At 35.4% G+C, this 14,746-nt stretch overlaps 1 protein-coding gene across 3 annotated transcripts in view; it reads left to right on the top strand.

The window, feature by feature from the left end:
• The first annotated feature begins 3,161 nt into the window (after nucleotides 1-3,161).
• Nucleotides 3,162-14,746, top strand: part of LOC141398931 (UNC93-like protein) — a 155,061-nt gene continuing 143,476 nt past the window's right edge. The window contains exons 1-2 of one of the 3 annotated variants that reach the window (XM_073976744.1): nucleotides 3,162-3,244; nucleotides 3,504-4,786. The gene's annotated coding sequence lies outside the window, so the exon portion shown is untranslated. Of the gene's footprint in view, nucleotides 3,245-3,503; nucleotides 4,787-14,746 lie in introns of those variants that run through there. The other 2 variants (XM_073976745.1, XM_073976747.1) reach the window with 2 other exon arrangements.

Genomic DNA, 14,746 nt, shown 5'->3' with positions numbered 1-14,746 from the left:
ATAATATTGCTGTAAACAGGACCACAACGAACAGCATCGGTATACATTTCCAAAGGATCTTCGAACAGGTCCTAAACTGCACTTAGACACAAATGTTGAACTTTTGTGGGAGAGGTTTCCAAAGGATAGTATCGATATGGTCCATTTTAGAAGTTAAACTGAATTTGGACAAAATATTAGGAGATCCAAGTTTGGAACAAATTGGTTGCCCCCCGTTCAAGGGATATCATGCATACCATTTTAGTGAAATTTTTTAAATATTGTTGGGCAGTACCGGAAGTTGTGGACAGGTATTGCCCATCTTCGAACTGAAACCAAATTTTGACAAAATATGACGAAGACCAAATCGGATGATCCGTTCGAGAGTTATCTTGCGCCCCAACCACTACACACGGTTTTTGCAGCTTTCAGGCTGTTTTCTCAGGAAGTATGGACTTGCCTCAGATGAAACTTGTACCGTCGTATAGGGGACAATGAATACAAGTTGTTACAACAAAAACCAAGGCGATTCGAAAGCAGGTGCTAAACTGCACTTTTTCGAAATTTTGTGTGAGAAGTATCCGAAGAAGTTGGCCGATTGAGTCCATATTGGAACCTCATCAAAGTCTGGTAGAAATTTCACGATGTGCAAAGTATGGACCAAATCGGTTACTGCCTTCAAGAGTTATGGTGCGCACAATTTTTCCGAACATTTTCGAACTTTTGTGGGGGTGGTACCGGATGGGTTGGATCGATATAATCTATCTTCGAACTTAAACTAAGTTTGGACAAAATATTACGAAAGCCAAATTTTGGACGGAATCGGTTAATCCATTCGAGAGTTATCGTGCGCTCCTACCAGGCAGACAGACGGACGGACATGGCTAAATCAACTCCAAATTGTCTGAAACAGATTTCGTCCAAACATACTTGGGGTCTAAAACCATTATTTCGATGAGGCACATTTTGCCCGTATGTTTGGACGAAATGTGTTTCAGACAATTTGGAGTTGATTTAGCCATGTCCGTCCGTTTGTCTGTCTGACTGGACTTAATCGGTCCACTCCTTCGGGTACCTCCCACACAAAATTTCGGAAAAGTTCAGTTTAGGACCTGCTCTCGAATCGCATTGATTTTTGTAGTAAAAACTTGTACTCGCTGCCCCTCATACGACGGTTCAAGTTTCATCAGGGGAAAGTCCATACTTCCTGAGAAAATATCCTGGAAAGCGCAATAAACCCTATGGCACCGTGTGTAGTGATTGGAGCGCAAAATAACTCTCGAACGGATTTGCCGATTAGGTCCAACATTTGGCATTCTTAATATATTGCCTAAAATTTAAATTAAGTTCGAAGATAAGCCAGATCGGTCCACTCCTTCAGTTACCTCCCCCAAAAAAGCTCAAAAATGTTTGGAAAAATTGTGCGCACTATAACTCTTGATGGGAGTAACCGATTCGGGCCATACTTTACACAACCTAATATATCTACCAGATATAGATCAGGTTCGAATATGGATTATGTTTGTCCACTTCTTCGGGTACCTCCAACACAAAATGTCGGAAAAGTTCACTTTAAGACCTGCTCTCGAATCACTTTGATTTTTGTTGAAGCAATTTGCATTCCCTGCCTCAATTACGACGATTAATATTTTTCAGGGGCAAGTCCATACTTCTTGAGAAAACATCCCAAAAGTTGTAAAACCCCCTATGGCACCATATGTAGTGGCTGGAGAGTACAATAACTCTCGAACGGATCAACCTATTTGGTCCAAAATGTGGCCTTCGTCATATTTTGTCCAAACTTAGTTTGAGTTCGTTAGTTTCTGAAGTCCTAAACTAGCACGAAGAAAAATTGGCTGGAAGACACGATAACTATCAATAGGACTGACTTCCAAGATGGACGATGTCCACAAAAGTTCAACGCTTTTAATCCGGTTTGAAGCTGCATCTTGGATCGTGTTGAACGTTTTAGTAGTCAAAATGAAATATTTCATTGTAATCAGCACCAAAAGGACCACCATCGGTAAAAATTTCGCGAACAGTCCTCAAACTGCACTTAAGAAAAAAATCGAGCAGGCTTCAAACTGCACATAATTAAGAAATTGACCGATGTGTCTATCTCCGAACTTTTTATCGGTTTTGGGAGAAATATTACGATTTAAAAACAAATGGTCAGTTGTTTGCCGCAGGCCTTATTCGAATTTTCGGGTAAATATTTCAGCAAGTGTGGACTTGCTCACGAAAGAAATTATTTCAATATAATCACGATCACAAAGACTACCTATAAAAATGATTTCCGAACAGTCTTTAAAATGCCATTAATTAAGTATTTGTGAACTTTTGTGTGAGACGTACCTGAAAGAGTAGATCGAAGATGTGCCTGGACCAAATCGGTTACTCCTTTTGAGAGTCATTGTGTTAACCAGCCAAATAGACCGACGAATGATCATGAAAAAAATAGATCGACTTCTAAGTATCTGAAACAGATTTTGATGTAACATAGGTGGGGTCTAAAATCATTATTTCAATGAGGCACTTTTCTGATCGTAACAAAATGTATATAACTTTCATAGACATAAGGCTACTTTTAAATAAATTTTGTTTTCATTTCCTGTGTGGTAACGCGAAACACTGTGCAACATGGCTAATCTTGTAAAGATGATGTGATTTGATAAAATGTTCCATTTGAGTGTAAAAACTGAGAACTGATGCTCTTACACATACCACCCACCCACCACCAGCAAAGCATCAATACAACAACAACAACAACGCTGTGGATTTCTGCATACTCCAATAAGATAGCCAGGTGATAGGCAGAGGAGAGTGAATCTCCAATGGCCGTGATTGGTTAAAACACATTTGTTAAATATTTACCGCTATGAAGATTCACACGCACTCACACACATACACACCTACGATATGTAGGAAACGAAAAGAGGGCCATCAGGTTAAAGCCGAACTTTTCCGAATATCATAAAAAAATGGTGGAAGTGTTTGAGTGTTAGTGCGTGTGCGATTTTTTTTTTGGTAACAGCTGTCTGAGATAACTGGTTGATGGAAGATGAGCAGATGATGAGAAGATGAGCAGCTGCTGCAACTACTGCTGCGGCTGCTGCTACTGGCGACAATGGCAATAAACCTAATTGAGAGATACAAAGGTAAATAAAAGCTCCAACTCATCTATCTCTCTGCTGATGGCAAAAAGTCGTCGTCTGTCTACGTTGACGTTTCGGGTTGCTGTGTTGTGCAAGGCGAATTTAACAAGGTGATCCAATAGTTGACGTTAGGTTGTAATCTTCATTTGCTGTCAAATTTTTTTTGCGCGAAATATCCACAAAAGTTAGAAGAAAACGTTAAAAATATTATTCGCGAAGCTTAAACAAAGATGTTGTACACAGATATTTTTTATAGAAGCGAAATATTTGTTATTTATTTTTGATTAAAAATATGTTTTGACAGCAAATGAAGACATAGGTTGCTATTATTGTATCACCTTCTTTCTTACACCATGGTGTTGTGATCAGCGCGTTGCCGTTCGTTCGTTCGTTCATTTATTTGCAATATTGCTCTCTCGCTCTGGACTTTGTTCAAACAGGATCTGTATGGTATAAACGTTGTGTCAAGTTTTAAGCCAACATCAGTCATATGTGGCCATAACGTCAGACCACCCAAAACCCAAAAATACACGGTAAAGCTTACGAATCGAAATCGAAAAAAAAAACATTTGTACTTGGGTGCTTAAAAAAAGTTAAACAGCCTTCAAAAGTCGTCAGTCAGGGTGTGTAAAAATACCAAACAAAATAAACAAAAAACACAAAAAGTAAACAAATCAGCCAAAAAGAAACCTTGCAATAGTTCAAAGTGTGCTGTCTGGTAGTGGAGAGTTTTAGTTTTGGGCTAAAACAAAATTCCAAAACAGTGACTTGAAAAAACAAATACTCGTAAACTTGGTTGTAGACAAGCGTACGTACGTCTACGCTAACGTTGCGTTTCAAACCAGTCGGGCATCGTAGTCGCCGTCGCAGCCGTTACCTTTGGTCGTCGCAGCTGTTGCTGCCAATTTTTGTTAAACTCAACTTGCGAAGTTAATTTTAGTAACTGAATTCAATACCGTTTTGTTACGTTTTCGAGTTGGTCGTGTTTTTTTCTTCAACTCCCAACCCAACTAAGGCGCTCTGGAAACATTTTTCATACAATTCTGTTCCGCATTCAGAAACAAAAAAAGAAAAATAATTAATTAATGTAAAAAAAAAGTCTTGAGAAATAATTTTGAAAAAATAATCAAAACAGAGTGAATGATAAAGCGAAGAAAAGTGTAAACAATTGATTTTAAAATTTCTGAAAAATTTCCTTTTCACTCACACACACACACTGTGAAAAGTTAAGCATCAAGTTTTCTTTGAAGTTAAATTTGAAAAATAAAATTCATAACGGAAATGTAAATCATTCGCCCCCAAATTCGTTTAAAAAAACAATTGAAAATATTAAAACAGAAAATATATTAATTTTTTATAAAATTATAAAGAAACAAAAGAAAATAAATTGACAAGAAAAACACACGGAATTTGTTTACCCTCCGTTTTCAAAACTCAACCTCAACATTTGAGAGTACAAAATATTATTGTGATCATTAAAATATAGTCATAAATAATAATAAAAAAATAACAAATAAGTCAAATAACAAAAAAAGTAACAAAAAAGCTAACCAACTCCCTAACAAAACCAAGGATTCATCAGAAATCAGGAAAATTTACTATTAACGAATATTAAACAAAAAATACAAAGCTGTTGTTGATTATTAAATAAGGTAAGAAAAAATTGTTTTATTCAAAATAAATTAAGAAGTGGAAATAAAATGGGACAAATTATGAAAAATAGTAAAAACCAAAATTTTTAATGGAAATTAAAAATAAAAATGATTTAAAATAAATAAAAATAACTTATTAATAAAAGTAACTTAAATTAATTTCCCAATAATAACAAAAAAAGCTACAACAAAAAGCATCACCATAAACAATTTTTGTCCAAAAAAGCAAGTAAAGAAAGACTAAATTCGGGATGGGACTGACAATGTGATAGCATACATTACAGGCAGTGCCTATGCCTATAATTGAGAAAGAAAAAAAATTGGATAGCGTAAGGTGTTTTCAAAATGAAAAAATGTTGAAAAAAATTAATAACAGGCCATTGAAGGTTCAGGAACAGAGCATGAAAGTGGAATAAATCAAAATTATCCTACCCCAGAGTCCGTATAAATAAAATAGAATAAAATAAATTGAAATTCTCTACATTAATCTATAAAGATTGGATTCTTACTTGCAAAAGAGAAAACTTATTGTTCGAATATTATTTGGCGAACAATACCACTTTATTTTCTCCACTAATAAATTCGTTGTTTTTATACATATATTTTACAATATGAAAACAACAACAATGGGACTAAGCCAGACTTTAAAAAAAGTAAATATTTCAAAAAATATATACATATGTATTTTTTGTTTCGAAAAATTTGATAAAAAATATTTGAGAGATCGCAAAAATTCCATACAATAATTACGTTATTCGGGTAAAACTTACTCATGAAACTTGGCTTACCATCGCAAAAGCTCAGCTGCTTAATGTGATAACTAATTGCTTAGGAAGTAAAGAGGAATATTGAAAATACAATCAATCGCAAAATACGAAAATAAAAAGAAAATTCGCAGTTGATACGCATCCGCCTTTCGGATACAGCGAAACCAATCTATTTCAATATGTATGCGCAAATTGCGCAATGAGATTTTTATGCGCATACGATTTAACTAATCACCCATCAAAAGTTTGCCAATCCGTAAAGAACAGCGTATCTGCCACCACATTTTACTTTGAGTATAAAATCCGAATGCGGCCGGGTTCTTTAGATTCAACGGGTAAATTCATGAGATATATGTAGATCAAACAAGGCAAAATCACGAGTCCTATAATCCTATAATCAGTTCTGAATATTATCTGGTTGCCTGCCCGGATTATATTAAACATTTAAGAAACCCCGAAATTCAGACCTCAAAATATCAGCACCAATTTAAGCAGTAGATATATCCAAAAATCATACATTAGTAGCATGCTATCCATGAAGTATTAATTAATTCTTTCTTTGAGATCAGGTCTATGAAATGTAAGGTTAAGTCAGTAATCGGTAAAAAGCATAAAAGAAGTAAAAAAATTTTAGTCGACAGAGCTATACCTTCAGCCTGTGTGAATTGAATATTTAATCTATAGTCCATTTTGGAAATGGCTTTTATTTTGGGAGTCATTTCTTTTTATACCCTCAGCATTTATGCTAACGAGGGTATATACTCGTACACTTTCATACGGGCAAAATGTGCCTCATCGAAATAATGGTTTTAGACCCCAAGTATGTTTGGACGAAATGTGTTTCAGACAATTTGGAGTTGATTTAGCCATGTCCGTCTGTCTGGCTGACTGGATCGCACAATAACTCTCGAACGGATCAACCGATCCAAAATTTGGCTTTCGTAATATTTGGTTCAAACTTAGTTTAGGTTCGATGATGGGTTATGTCGGTCCACTCCTTCCGGTACCTCCCCCACAAAAGTTCGGAAAATTTGTGCGAAGATAACTCTTGAAAGAAGTAACCGATTTGGTCCATACTTTGCTCATCGTGAAATGTCTACCAGACTTTGATAAGGTTACAATACACGGTGAGCCTTAACTAATTTTAAATGGAAGGTGCTTACACCTCGGAAGTTTTTGTTGATTCTGAAACTACAATGCTCATAGATGAGAAATATCATGAAACAAAAAAATCGCCGGAGGGATTTTAAAATAAATCGCGATTTAAGTTCACATTTGTAGGGGTTCTTTAGGTTTTCACGATTTTGCTTGGAAACCGCGAGTTCTATGTAAATGGCACTAAAGCAAATGTTGTAGCAGAGAAAATTCTCCACAAGATTGGCCTTTATGATATTTTGGTATATTTTACCGTTTTTAAGATATGGAAGTTCAAATTGGGACAATGCACTGACTGTATCGCCCCCTTATAAAATAATATCATGCACAGTGTCCCTTAACTAACTTTTAATGAAAACGGCTTACACATGGGATGTTTTTGCGGATTCTGAAACAGCAATGTTCGTAGATGAGAAAAATAAATAAGAGACAAAATCGCCGGAGGGATTTTTAAATAATTCGCGATCAAAATTCACAATTTTAGGGTTTTTTTATGTTTTCACGATTTTGCTTGAAAACCGCTAGTAATATAAAAATGGGACTAAAGAAAATGTTGAAGCTGGGAAAATTCTCTACAAGACTGGATGATTTATTTTTTCCTAGGTTGTGCAATTTTCAAGATATAAAAGTTTTATTTGGGAAATTGCAGTAATGACGTTGTTTTAAGGAGGCGATACAGTTAGTGCATTGTCTCAATTTGAACTTCTATAACTCAAAAACGGTGAAACCTACGAAAGTATTATAAAGGCCAATCTTGTGGAGAATTTTTGCAGCTACAAAATTTTCTTTAGGCCCATTTACATAGGACTCGCGGTTTCCAAGCAAAAACCTAAACAACCCCTAAAAATGTGAACTTAAATCGCGATTTATTTTAAAATCCCTCCGGCAATTTTTTTTGTTTCATGATATTTCTCATCTATGAGCATTGTAGTTTCAGAATCAGCAAAAACTTCCGAGGTGTAAGCACCTTCCATTTAAAATTAGTTAAGGCTCACCGTGAATATGGACTCAATCAATCCACTCCTTAAAGTACCTCCCGCACAAAATTTCGGATAAGTTCAGTTTAGGACCTGCTCTCGAATCGCTTTGATATTTGTTGTAGCAACTTGTATTCACTGCCACCCCCCCCCCCCCCATACGACGGTAAAACCTTCATTAGGGGCAAGTCCATACATCCTATGAAAATAGCCTGAAAATTGCAAAAAAGCCCTAGGACACCGTGTGTAGTTGTTGAAGCGTAAGATAACTCTGCCGATTCGGTCCAAAATTTGGCCTTGGTAATACTTTGTCCAAACATAGTTTAAGTTCTAAGATAAGCCATATCAGTCCACTCCTTCAGGTACCTTCCCCACAAAAGTTCAAAAATGTTCGGAAAAAATTTTCTTAGGTAACTCTTGACGGGAGTGGCGATTTGGTCCATACTTTACACATCCTAATATATCTACCAGATATAGATCAGGTTCAAATATGGACTATATTTGTCCACTCCATCCGGTGCCTCCCACACAAAATTTCGGATAAGTTCACTTTAAGACCTGATATCGAATCACTTTGATTTTTGTTGAAGCAACTTGCATTCGCTGCCTCATTTACGATGGTAAAAGTATTTTTAGGGGCAAGTCCATACTTCTTGAGCAAACAGCCCGAAGAGTGTAAAAACCCCCTATGGCACAATATGTTGTGGCTGGAGATCCTTTTAGTATCTCCTCCGCAAAACTTTTGATCTTTAATCCTACTCAACATTTTTGTCTGTTCAAACGCCCAAAATTTTTAAAACCCCCTAAATACATACGTTTTTTGGAAAAGAAGTGTTTTATTTCACTCAGGCTGAGGGTATATCTCTGTCCACCATAGGATGGGGGTATATTAAGTTTGTCATTCCGTTTGTAACTACTCGAAATAATCATTGTAGACCCCACAAAGTACATATGTATATTCTTGACCAGCGTGCAACTCTACATCGATATAGCCATGACCGTCCGTCTGTCCGTCTGTGGAAATCACTCTAGCGTCCGAACGGGTTGAAGTAGGTGGATGAAATTTTGGTAAAATCTATTATATGTATGTAGGACTTTTGGTATTGAAAGCGGGCTATGTATGTCCACGTTTTCATATAGCCCCCATACAAAGTAACGCGTGACGCGTCGCCGTTTTAAGATAATTTTAAGATATTTGTCCTATTTGAGAACCGAATTGGTTGTAATATGGTATTTTGTGTCTACCAAATTTTGTTTATATAGGTCCACGTTTTGGTATAGCCCCCATATAAGGCCCAGCCGCGTCATTTAAAGATATTTTGAATATATTAGTCTCATTTGACCACAGAATCGGTAGTAAGTTTGTATTTTGTGTTTCCAGAGGCTAAGAAATATTTCTACCATCAAATGTTTATATAGGTCCGGGTTTTGAAATAGACCCCATAGGACGATTTCTCTCGATTTTCTGTATTTGGAAGGTTTTAGCCTCATTATCGCAGCGAAATGCTGGAAATTTGGTATTTAGTCTTCGTTAGGGGTATAAAACTTTCCCCCGGAAATTTGTAGGTATAGGTCCACGCCTTCATATAGCCCGCATTGGACGGTACCTCCCGATTTTCGGTATTTTAAAGGCTGTGGCCTCAATATTCCACCGAAATCCATATAAAATTTATCGGTATAGGTCTACGCCTTCATATTGCATCCATAGAACGGTACCTCCCAATTTTCGGTATTTTGAAGTTTGTGACCTTACAATTCCACCGAAATGGCTAAAATAGGTGGTTAGTCTTCATTTGAGGTATAAAACATTCCATATGAAATGTGTCGGTATAGGTCACACGCCCTCATATAGTCCCCATAGGACGATAACTCCCAAATTTCGGAATTTTTGAAAGTTTTAGCTATACTATACTACCAAAATGCCTGGAATTTGATATTTCGTCCTCTTTTGGGATGCAAAACTTTCTCCCAGAAATGTATCTGTATCGGTATGTACACCCCATGGAACGGTACATCCCAATTTTCGGTGTTTTGAAGGGTTTATCCTCATTATAACACAGAAATGGCTAAAATTTGTTTAAAATTTGGCACCGCCCGATTTTCGGTTCTTTGAAGGTTTTACAGAAGTGGCTGAAATTTGGTACCTCCCGATTATCGGTATTTTGAATTGTGTAGCCTCATTATTTCACCGAAGTAGCTGTAATTTGGTATTTAGTCTTTTTCTGGGCTACAAAAATTTTCCTCAGAAATGTGTTGGTATACGTGCATGTTTTGGGGGATACCCCCATTGAACGGTATATCCCAATTTTCGGCATATTGAAGGTTTTAGCCTCATTATAACACGGAAATGGCTGGAAGATGGTACTTAGTCTTCGTTGAGGGTATAAAACTTTCCACCTAAAATTTGTCGGTATAGGTCCATGTCTTCACACATCCCCCATAGAACGGTACCTCCCGATTTCCTACATATAGCTCGTTCTCCACCAAAATAGCTGATATTTGGTATTTAGTTTTTTAAAGAGGTATGAAACATTTCATAGAACCGTACCTTGCGATATACGGTATTTTGAAAATTGTGGCCTCAAAATACCACCGATATGACTGAAATTTAATATTTAAATTGCCATGGGTGTATAAAACATTGCAGAAGAGAATTATCAGTATAAACTCTTTTCTTCAAATAACCCCCATAGAAGCGTACTTCTCGATTTTCGGGATTTTAAGGTTGTGTCATCAATATCCCATCGAAACTGATGAAATTTAATATTTAATCTCCGTTGTATAAAACTTCCCACCTGAAAATTTCCGGTATTGTTCCATGTTTTTATATACCCGCCTTAAAAAGATCCCTCCCAATTTTCGGTATTTTGAAAGTTGTAGCTACAATATTCAATCGGAATAACTGAAATTTGGTATTTAGTCTTCGCTGGAGTTACGAAACTTTCCTCCAGAAATTCATCGGTACAGGTTAACGTTTTATACAGCCTCCATAGAACGGTGCTCCCGATGTTGTTAACTATCCAAATCCAGAATATCCAGGTTTAGGTCTAGCCGGTTTTGCCCAATTTTTGAAGAGAGTATTATCAGTTGAGATATATATCCTACTCCTGCAATGAAAGGAAGAGTTTAGTACTTTCATAAACGAAATAAAACGAATTGTTCCTATTCACTTCAATACAGTTCGTGGTGGAGGGTATAAAAAGTTCGGCCTGGCCGAACTTAACGCTTTTCTTACTTGTTTAAAACTAAAATTTTGTGGATGGATATACTCCTTTTTTTTCTGATTTTTTATGTCGAGAAAATATGTCATATGCGTCACACTTTCTGTCAGGCCATATCTGGCTGAAATAGTTTTCAAATAAAAAGTAAAACATATCTCATCATAACTTCCAAAGTGAATTTAAAAAAATAAACATTAAAGGCAATATGGATACCTGGAAACTTGAAAGCTTCTATAACCTTCACACTGAATATACTGGGGCGTGCTCTATCCAAGGAAAAGTCAATTAAAACTCCAATGAACCTATTATTGTCATGTGTTGGTATATTCACCTTACCATCTTTTTAAATCCCATCCCATACATGACATCTAATACACTCCTATTGTTTATTTATTTGGCATAAAACACGCCAATGAAATGTTTAAAATCACACATGAAAACAAACAAACAAATAAAAATAACTTCTGTTTTAAATCTACCACAGGTTAATTAACATTTGATTTTCTTTACTTTGAAATATACAAATTAAAATGACAACAAATAAGCAAATTGAAAAAATATTTATAAACAATTGGTTTCATAAAGTTGCCGTATTTATTAAGGGAACTATTTTCAATTTTAACAAAACATTACTTGAGTTAATATTATTTTAAGGGAATCTTCGCGAAAGAAACGCAAAACACTTGGTGTAAAATTGCAAAAATATTTTCTCATTTATAAAATCAATAATTTTATTGAGTTATTTAATTGCGGGAAAAATAACTAACAAATACCTTCAAGTTATTAACTAATGTCAACTCAATATTTATTAACAATTTTATTTTGTATTGTGAGACTGCCTCAAATAACTGGCTTTAAACCGTTTTTTACCAGTTTTGTCAAGTCAAGTGAAGTGAATATTATTATTGGCCAAGTAAAAATCTATTGTGTTAAGTTAATCTAACGGAAGTTTAAAATTAAGTTAATTTATTATTAGCATCCCCAACTCCCCATAATCTCTTTTCGTATTTTCTTCCTTACTCCCCCGTCACTATTTTAGCAATAACAACAAACATTGTTGTACAAATTGTGAGAATCTTAAAAGCAAAGAAAACAGCGGTTCCACCCCCCATTTAAACGTGTGATGTTTGGGAAAAAAACGTTAATGCAAACAATAAAATTCAATTTTCCCATGATATTCAATAAAAATATTATAAAGGGGACATTTTAGAAATAAGTTTTATTTAGTAGCCCATCATTTCATGCCATCTCTCAGCAGCACCATCACATCTCCTATCCCTTCCCTCTCAAAACATATGTTGTTCATTGGTATTTTTTTGTGCGAATTTTATTTTGTATTTTTTTTTTTCGATTTTTATTGTAATTTTTGTTTGCTTGCATTATTAGTTTAATAACAGAAAAAAACCTACTGTTATATTATTGTGTTTAGTTATTGTTGTAATATTTTTATTTCGCAGAAATGTTACCCCCTCTTTCCCCCATGGATTTGCGTAGCGCTGTAATTGTTTCCTTTAGTTATTAACATGCAAACTAGAAATTACAATATTTTTTCAGTTCATTTTATCATAAACTTTTTTATTGTAGAATGCTTGTCTTTTATTTGTGTTAATATTTAGCAGATTTGGTTTATAGATGATATTTTGAAAACTTAACACTGCTTTCATTTGGATTTGGATCCCATATGACGTATACTTATTGATGTCAATTTTCAATACGTGATGTATACGTCTCAGAATTCTATGTTTTTTATACCCTACACCACCCTGTGGTAAGGGTTTTATGTGTTAGTGCATTTGTATGTAACATGCCTAAGTAAAAGAGATAGACCCATAGTTCCTTCTGGGGATATGCATAGAATCACTTTCTGAGCCGATTTACGCATGTCTGTCCGTCTGTCCATGTATTTTTGTAAACAAAGTACAGGTCGCATTTATTGTCCGATTCGCATGAAAATTGGGGCAGATAGTTTCTTTGGCTAAAGGACGAACGCTATTTATTTTGGTAAAAATCGGTTCAGATTTGAATATAGCTCTCATATATATTTTCGGTCGATTTCGCGTATTTCCTGCACCAAACACGCTATATATGTTCGATTTCAATGAAATGTGGAATGTGTGACTGAATTCGATCTAAAAATAAATGTGCCAAATTACATCGAAATCGGTTCAGATTTGGATATAGCTCCCATATATATTTTCGGCCGATTTGATGTATTTGCTGCATTAAACACGCTATATATGTATGTTTGATTTTGATGAAATTTGGAATGTGTTACTAAATTCGGTCTAGAAATAAATGTTCCAAATTACATCGAGATCGCTTCAGATTTGTATATAGCTCCCATATATACTTTCGGCAGATTTGAGGTATTTGATGCATCAAACACGCTGTATCTGTTCAATATTGATGAAATTTGGAATGCGTCACTGAATTCGGTCTAAAAATTATTGTGCCAAATTACATCAAAATCGGTTCAGATTTGGATATAGCTTCCATATATATTTTCGCCCGATTTCACGTATTTTCTGTACCACACACGCTTTATATGTCCGATTTCGATGAAATTTAGAATCTGTGACTGAATTCGGTCTAGAAATAAATGTGCCAAATTATATCGGAATCGGTTCAGATTTGGATATAGCTCCCATATATATTTTCGGCCGATTTCGCGTATTTGCTGCACCAAACACGCTATATACGTCCGATTTTGATGAAATTTGGAATGTGTGACTGAATTTGGTCTAAGAATAAATGTGCCAAATTACATTGAAATCGGTTCAGATTTGGATATAGCTCCCATATATATTTTCGGTCGATTTCGCGTATTTTCTGTACCAAACACGCTATATATTTCCGATTTCGATGAAATTTGGAATGTGTGACTGAATTCAGTCTAGAAATAAATGTGCCAAATTATATCGAAATCGGTTCAGATTTGGATATAGCTCCCATATATATTTTCGCCCGATTTCACGTATTTTCTGTACCAAAAACGCTATATATTTCCGATTTCGATGATATTTGGAATGTGTGACTGAATTCGGTCTGGAAATAAATGTGCCAAATTATATCGAAATCGGTTCAGATTTGGATATAGCTCCCATATATATTTTCGCCCGATTTCACGTATTTTCTGTACCAAAAACGCTATATATTTCCGATTACGATGATATTTGGAATGTGTGACTAAATTCGGTCTGGAAATAAATGTGCCAAATTATATCGAAATCGGTAAAATTCGGGGGAAAGTCTCTAGTTTACGATTAAAAAAAGTCCAACTGCCCCCTTCTGCCATCCGCTAAGTTATTCTTCTTATACCACGCCGGGAGGTATGTTTATATGGGAGCTATGCCTAAACTTGGACCTATATTGAACATTTTTTGCAAGGAGGTATTTTGCTCACTCAGAACTCAAAATGCAAAATTACAGCAAAATCGGTTGGAAAATGTGGGTAAAATCGTCAAAATTTCGAAAATTGGGAGGTACGTTTATATGGTAGCTATACCTAAACGTAGACCAATATTGACCATTTTTTCCTTGGAGGTATTTGGTTCACTCAGAACTCAAAATGACAATTTAGAGCCAAATCAGTTGGAAAATTTCACTACAATTTTCAAAATACCGAAAATCTGAGGGTACATTTATATGGCAGCTATACCTAAACGTGGACCTATATTGAATATTTTTTGGCAAGGAGTTAGTTTATTCACTCAGAACTCAAAATACCAAATTACAGCCAAATCGGTTGGTTAATTTGGCAAAAATCGTCAAAATACCACAAGTCGGGCGATACCTTTCTATGGGAGCTATACCCAAATATGGACCTACATCCACTAAATA

This window comes from Musca autumnalis, unplaced genomic scaffold, assembly GCF_047663935.1.
Source record: "Musca autumnalis isolate F117 unplaced genomic scaffold, ASM4766393v1 scaffold_3, whole genome shotgun sequence".
Taxonomy (NCBI): Eukaryota; Metazoa; Arthropoda; class Insecta; order Diptera; family Muscidae; genus Musca; species Musca autumnalis.
The sequence above is the reverse complement of the archived record's forward strand: the minus strand, read 5'-3'. Positions and strand labels throughout refer to the sequence as shown.